Source organism: Mercenaria mercenaria, chromosome 4 (genome assembly GCF_021730395.1).
Source record: "Mercenaria mercenaria strain notata chromosome 4, MADL_Memer_1, whole genome shotgun sequence".
In the NCBI taxonomy this organism is placed as follows: domain Eukaryota; kingdom Metazoa; phylum Mollusca; class Bivalvia; order Venerida; family Veneridae; genus Mercenaria; species Mercenaria mercenaria.
The window spans coordinates 37822159-37830216 of NC_069364.1; the positions used below are offsets into that span (position 1 = coordinate 37822159).

The 8058-nt window shown below is 35.3% G+C and overlaps 1 long non-coding RNA gene across 1 annotated transcript; it reads right to left on the minus strand.

Moving 5' to 3' along the window:
- Positions 1-547: 547 nt before the first annotated feature.
- On the minus strand, positions 548-4263 carry LOC123545411 (uncharacterized). Its single transcript, XR_008370806.1, has 3 exons — positions 4066-4263; positions 1384-3521; positions 548-697 (listed from the first exon to the last, which is right to left on the minus strand). It is a non-coding gene; the product is annotated as an uncharacterized LOC123545411 (long non-coding RNA).
- Positions 4264-8058: the final 3795 nt, after the last annotated feature.

The following is an 8058-nucleotide window of genomic DNA, read 5'->3' on the forward strand; positions in this document are numbered from 1 at the left end:
TGTGTCTCCTGGTGTAGACTTTGATAGTAAATAACTATTTTGAGTTTCAAGTCAAAAGCTTTAATAGTAACAGAGATATTTGACTTTATCAAAAATTTTAACAAAAAATTCTAAGTTAGAAAGGGGCATAATTCTGTCAAAATTCAATCAGAGTTGTGGGGATTGTTTCTCCTGGTGTATATTTTGATGGTAAATAAGTATTTTAAGTTTCAAGTCAATAGCTTTGACAGTAACAGAGATATTTGACTTTATCAAAAACTTTAACCAACAATTCTAAGTTAAAAAGGGGCATAATTCTGTCAAAATTCAAATCAGAGTTATGGGTATTGTTTTTCCTGGTGTAGACTTTGATGGTTAATAAGTATTTTAAGTTTCAAGTCAATAACTTTGATAGTAACAGAGATTTTTGACTTTATCAAAAACTTTAACCAACGCCGACGCCGACACCGACACCGACGCCGACGCCGGGGCGAGTGCAATAGCTCTACATTTTCTTCGAAAAGTCGAGCTAAAAAAACGTTATGAAGTAACATTTCTCTTTACCTGAATAAATTCGTCGCCTACCTCGCGGATTCTGATATGTGCACGAGGTGTGGAAGAGCTCTCTACCATCACCAGGCCAGGGCAAATACAGACGATATGTCCATCAAGGGCTGAATTCCACTAAAACCACACTATCTTGACCAATCGAACAGTGCTGAAATTTTTTTATTACATACTCAATTACATATTCAGTTATAAACTCCGTTAATAAACGTCAATATTTTCACATTTCACGTCGGGTGCATGGCGTCATTTGTGTTGTAATTTTTACGTATGTCGTCGCATTTGAAATGTCTTTAACGACGATGATTAATTTTGCTCATGTTAAAAACTAATTCATATCGTTTATATAACTATAATTACTTCAGATGCGTATGTAATATAGAGATTATGATTTGCATCGATAAAATGCACTCGTTCTTTCGCGAAATATTGCGCCCTGAAGTCGCGCAATAATTCCGCTGCATAACTCGTGCATATTTCTCGATGCAAATCTAATAACCCTGTAAGTCCTACATTTATAAGTTTTATTGCACTATTAGAAATGACAGTATATGCCAATAATTATTTTTCAAGTCAGTTAATCTTGTGAAACAGTCGATCCGTGATTTGCAAAGTTATACACTCTTCAGTTTAAGGTTGTTTTTTTTTTTCATTTCCGGAACAAACGCATCATAAATGCATCGCCTTTAGGGTCTGCAAGTTATACAAGCCAGTATCAATGTACATAGTTATACAAGCCAGTATCAGTGTACATAATGACGACAATATAAAAGTTAAATTATTTTATGAAAGTTTTATACTGGAAAGTATGACGACAAACAAATTTAAATATTTTACCAAAATTTTATACTGCAAAGTTACTCCAGGCATCGGGTCCCTTCTTCCGCCACTGGCTTCATCTGGTAAAAGCAGCAAGTGTCGTCTGCTAGATATAATTGGCAACTAACTGTCATGTTATAAATCCTCTTATTACATATGGATATATAATCCTTAAGTTTTGTTACCGAAATTGTTATTTTGTAAAATTTAATGACAATAACTCATCATTTTTTTTTTCTCCAAAAAATCAGATGAGCTAAAAAAAAAGAATTAAAACCATGTACGACCATACGATAACCAGAAAATATAAAATTTATAGAAAATCTATTAAAATGAAGATGAATGTGCGTAACTTGCGGGATGTAAACTGCAAAAAAGCTATCAAACGAAATTATCTAATTGTACCTGTCAAAAAAAATTACATACCTTAGAAAAAGGATCAAGTTGCAGCATCCACTTAACCACTGTGAAATCTTCATGACATCCACGCACGTAATTGTAGTCAATATCATGTACCATAGCTGCACCACCTACAAAACCATTGCATTGTCTACAACTGGATATATTCACACGTGCTTGTAAACATCAGCCACCAGGTTGAAAAAATGCATACAAAAAAAGGATAACATAATTAGCAATATACATACCTGTTCATCATAAAGAGAAACGCACATTTTGCTTGGTCTGCATCTCCATGTCCGTCTGCGTCTTTTTTCTTCAAGTATACATACCCCAGCATTCTAGCAGAAAAAAGAACAAAAACAAAAAGCGTAAAACGCAGAAATAAATAAAACAATTTCGCGCGTTCAACCAAGATCTCGTCTGCACCGCATGTCTGTCGTCTGCATATTTCATGGCATGTCTTTGCAGCTTTCGCGAGTTCAACCCAGATCTCGCCTGCACCCCATATCCGTCGTCTGCAAATTTCATGACATGTCCTTGCAACTATCTAGAACTGATGGGAAACGTAAACTGACAGATTAATCACAGCGCAATATTTGTGTACATCAATAAATCTAGTTATAATGTATTGCTAATGGCAGAAAGGAAATCATCTTGGAACGGAACGAAAGATTAAGAACCCAATGCGACAAACAATGTGCATCAAAAGCCTATTTTAACAAAACAACGAAAACATTATCGAAATCGAATACAACTGAGAAGATCACATGGAATACACCATCACAAACACCAAAACCACCACCACAAACACCAAAACAACCACCACAAACACCAAAACAACCACCACAAACACCAAAACCACCACCACAAACACCAAAACCACCACCACAAACACCAAAACAACCACCACAAACACACAAACAACACCACAATCACCACCAAGTAGCCATTGTAAACAAAAGCCTGACAAAACAGCAGACACCAAACACCAAGAATTCCGCAGCAAAAACATACAAGGTAGATTGGGTTTTCAATAATTCAATAAGCACACCTATTATCCAGATGTTTGTTTATATTCAAGTTTTGCCTGAATTCATTTACAGGTCCTAGCAAGGCTTAGATTAATTAAAGCTAAGCGTTTGCCGGTTGCAGGATTTCTCTCACTGCTGTTTGAACCTTTGCCTAGATGTAGATGTTGGTTTCCATGGTTATCCTGTTGAATGTATAGATACAGAGAGGCATGTGTAAAATAAAAAACAAATATATCCAAATGATGCCACAAAAAAATAAAAAGTAAACATACAAACCCTATATGTTCCAAACTCTGAACGTTGGTCACCCATTATACCAATTCCTAGACGTAGAGACACGTTTCCATGGAGCCCCTGTTGCAGTTGTGTGTATGGATACAAAAGGCATGTGTAAAACAAAAACAAATGTATCAAAGTGTTGCCACAAAAAACAAAAAGTAAACATACATGTACACTCCCTGTATTTTCCAAAATCTGCTGTATAAGATTGTACATCTGAACAGCTGCCATCTATTTATTTCATTGCCTAGACGTATGTTTCCGTGGCTACCCATTTTAGTATTTAGAAAAAAACCCATAAAGTTATGTGTAAAAACAGAAACCTATATTAATTCTAAGGGTACCTTAAACATTCCAGACAAAGAAAATATGAAAACATACACACCATTTATGCTCCAGATCTGACAATACCTTAGTCCATGATCTGTATGTACACACGGTCACCTAATAATGATAAACAAATGTGCAAAGATTCAAAGCTGTAGCTCGTATAGTTTTAAGAAAAGGTGGACCTAAACAAAAGTTTTAACCAAGAAACTCAAATTTTCGAAGTACAAAAAGGGTCATAATTCTGACAAAATGCATATCAGAGTTATGTTATGATTCTTGGCCTACACACAGTCACCTAATGATGATAAACAAGTGTGCAAAGATGCAAAGCTTTAGTTCGTACAGTTTTAAGAAAAGGAGGACCTAAATAAAAAATTTAACGAAGAAATTCAAATTTTCGAAGTACAAAAAGGGCCATAATTTTGACAAAATGAATATCACAGCTGTGGTTCTTGGCCTACACAGTCATCTAATGATGACAAACAAGTGCGCAAAGTTTCAAAGCTGTAGCTCTTATGATTTACCAGAAAAGGCGGACCTAAACAAAAAAAATTAACAAACGCCGACGCCGGCGATCAAGTGACGACAATACCGTGTAGACTTTTTCTCAAAAATCCGACGAGCTAAAAACTTCAAACAAAAAGGAAAAAATACACACCCTTCCTGCTCCAGATCTGAAACCACGTCAGTCGATGTTGTGTATGAATCATGGATGGTCTCTCATCTATGCAATAATGCCACCATAGCAACCTGGAAAACTGCAAAAAAAAAAACATGATTTGTTAAACGTAAATGTCTCACTTGCAGTTAAAGCTATGAAGGCAATTTTAAAATATTTTTTATACTTGTATGATACTTTGCAATCGATAGAAAGACCCGGAATCTGTATTTCAGGATATGGTTAAGGCATCTCTTGAAAATTGCACTAAAGCCTTAACAGTTGGTGAAATTATCATCAACATAGAAGCATATGATGATTTACAGTACACATGCCGCTTGTAAAATGTTTGAGTCTCGTTTAGACCGAAAGTTTACCCCAAAATATTGAAATCTTACGTGCAGTCAAACTCCAATATAAAAACATATTACAAAGACAAAATTTAGTTCATTTTACAGTATGTATACTGCAAACTCTTACGGAAAATTGTCGAAATTGTTCCTGGTTATTGCATTAGACACAAAAAGACAACCCTAGTAAATTTAATTTAAAATGTTGTTTGTACATGCATTACTGACCACAGCTAGCTAGGTAAACCTATACACAATGACCTATAATATCACCTGTTTATTTATATGTAAATTATGTGTGAACAGATAATACAAATTGGATAAATTGATGGTGTTGGGATTTTTGTGTATAATACAGTAACCAGGTAAAATTTTAAAATAATTTCATAAGACTTTGTTCTTCACGGTCTGCTTTACAATTGGCTGTAATTATCTTTTAAATGTATTGAATATATATTGAGTTTGATTGCACGTAAAATTGCAAAATTTTGTCATTTTGGCCAGAGAAAAATATCGAATAAAGGCATAATACAGGTAGTGAAATGCACATCCTTTTACTTGCATATGTTCACATAGATATTTAGAACATAACTATGACAAAATTATTGACTTTATTGTTACCACTTAGTCATCTTTTATTTTTATGAAAATTTGCATTTAAAATTTTGAGTAAAATGGCCGCCACTTTGGCGATGCCTTAACGTTAAAAGTTGGCCCTAAAATAAACCAATTAACGATTATTTGTCTATAATGGTTTGACAACATATGGTGTAATAAGACAGTATATAACTTTATTTTAAATCAATATTTTCAAATTAATTTTCAATTTAAATGGTAGAGCGGAAGTCTGTTGTAAGTCACGCCATGCGTCCCTATTTTTCATGGATGCCAAGTTGTTGTCACAGTCAAATAAATAAGACTTACAACATGTTCCCAGTAAAAACTACGTGCACAATACATAATTTGATTGTTTCCATAGCAACCGTTCACTTCAGACAATAGCAAAAAGTACAGGCGAAAATTCCATCATACCTATCTAGTTTGTGCATAATAATGGCATCGGTCCCGATACGGAATGAATGCGTGCTGAAAAAATCTCGAGAACGGCTGGCTTTTCACCCCCAGTATTTAAAATACAGTATCTAAAGCTAATGAATATTCTTTGGAATCAATCTTTATAATCAGTGTAAAGAAAACAAACTGTTGTATTAGATATTTCACGAGAAGCAGTTTCTTGCGTTTACAGGAATTTGAATGTAATCACAGGTAAAGATGGGCGAAAACCACAAAATGAATCATTTACAAGTTTAACGGAAGAAACGAGAAAAGAAATAACGACAGCAATAGAAAGAAAATAGAAAAGAAAACAGAGAATAAAAAAAATACATACCATTTTGTTGACCCGCCTCTCTGAAAACCCGGACTTGCTATAACAATAACAATATGTTGTCACGAAAGTCACGTGCTAAGTGAACTGAGCATAAACAGTGCCTTGGGAATAACGCATTGATTAAATCACAAAGGTTGAGTGAATTGTGTAAGACTGTGTCAAACATGTTTTGTACGAGTTCATTTAAGTTGCCGGGTCATTGCGCCGCACTACTGTTCTGTGTAGCAATATATGATATACATTCCGAAATGAGATCAAGTTGAGATTTTTGCATGTTACATTATTTTTTGGGGAAAGTTCACACAAATGCCGATTAAATCCCATGACTGATAGACTTTAACCATTAGTTGCGCCTCGGATTACCTGTAACATTAAATTTTGGCCCCGTTGAAAATTGACCCCATGGGTCATTTTTCAACGTTGAGAGTTGATCATGTCAACATTTCAACTTTAAATTTTGATCAAAAAGTCGTTGAGACCTGATAAGTCGTTAAATTTTGATCAGTAATGGGGTCATTTTTTAACGGTTAGCTAAAATTAAATAAAACGTCGGAGATCATCTGTTTGTAGTAGAGAAACACGCTGGAAAGAACCAGAAACTATCGCAGACTTCCTGGATAGCTTCTTTAGAAATAATTTCACAAGGCCGAGTCCGGGCTCAAACTGACAATTTTGCCGAGGTAGGCGAGATCATCTATAAAAAGATAAAAAGGTAAAGGTCTTGTTTATTATAGTGTCACCCCTATAACCTCCCAATTCCTACCACTATGCCAGGCGCCAGGCGGATAGAAGTCGGTAACCATTCATTTAACTAGCTCGCGGCTCACGAACCGGCCTTTTCGGAACGAGTCCCATGACAAACATCCCTCGGACGAACGGTCCCCATGGGGCTCGGACCTTCGACCTCCCGATCCAAAGGTGGACGCCTTAACCACTGGGCCACGGTGAGCGGTTGGACAGGAAACTGTTAACGAAAGTTTAACACAATGATTTTCGACAGGTGGGTGGGTGTAGGCACATCGAGACTTCCACACAGGAGCACCTTTTCCTATCATAACAAGATATTAGTAAGTGATATTTCTGTAACACATAGAGATTTATTCTTTTACGTTGAAAAATCTTGTCTTTATGCGTCCTAATCCCAGGTTCGAAATATTTTATCTCGTGATTAGGATGTTTAACTTTACAAATATGTATAATCTACGGTTTTAATTCATTTATAGAATGTACAGATATGGCTTTTAGATATAGTCTCTTATAATTCTGTTCAGAATGACCACATGCATTTATAGTTATCAATTTCACATTTTATTTGTCACGAAAAAAAATTATCAGACGAATTTCTTCCGCCTTGCCAACGATGTAAACTGAAGGTCATTACATTCACACGAAAATTACTTAAAGTATTCATAGTCCATAGTCATAAAACCCCTACGTAACACATCGTGACACTAAGTTGCAAGAATCAGTCACTGATGCCTACTCACTGCCTTAAGGGGACGCATATTGCTACATTCATAGTTCATACAGAAATGCGGAAGGGGTGCATATTCAAGAAATCGATGGTGGGAAAATAAAAAACATATTCCTAAACTGATATAATACTGATGGACACCTGTAATATTCAGTATTTTGTGGATAAGGATGTGGTACTATGAATGTAATAGGAAAACAGAGGTCTTTGTGAAAGTACATTCAACACAAAATATTAAGCTTTTGTATAAGGAAATAACAGGTTTTTTACAATAACAGTGTTCCAAATAATGTTGAAGGGATGAGATTTTCTTTCTAACACACCAGGTTTGCTTAAACATGTAAAAATTTAACGCCACATCATTTCAGCTCGGGATGGACGCCATATTTCTCATTGATAAAAATGTAAACAAAAAAAATCAGAGTGGGATTAGCACTGCAAGGGCATAACATGACATTCTACACAATGAATACCTTAGAACAGATATCTAAGATGCTACACAGGTCAGGCGGGTTAAATGCATAATGGCGATCACTTGAAATTCATGTTGAAAAGGTGGTTAATTTTAGTTTATTTACATGGTTTTTAATTTTCCCACGACTTCTCGGCGATTCACTGCAAATGTATTACTGCGCCGGACGAAAGGTAACTCTAATAAACAACGGGAGACAACTTAGGTGTCAGCACGTGTACGATTTTTAAAAAAAACGTCGATGATAATAATTTCTTATCAAATAATGAATCCTATTCAGATATTCGTCTTTAATATTAGAAAATTA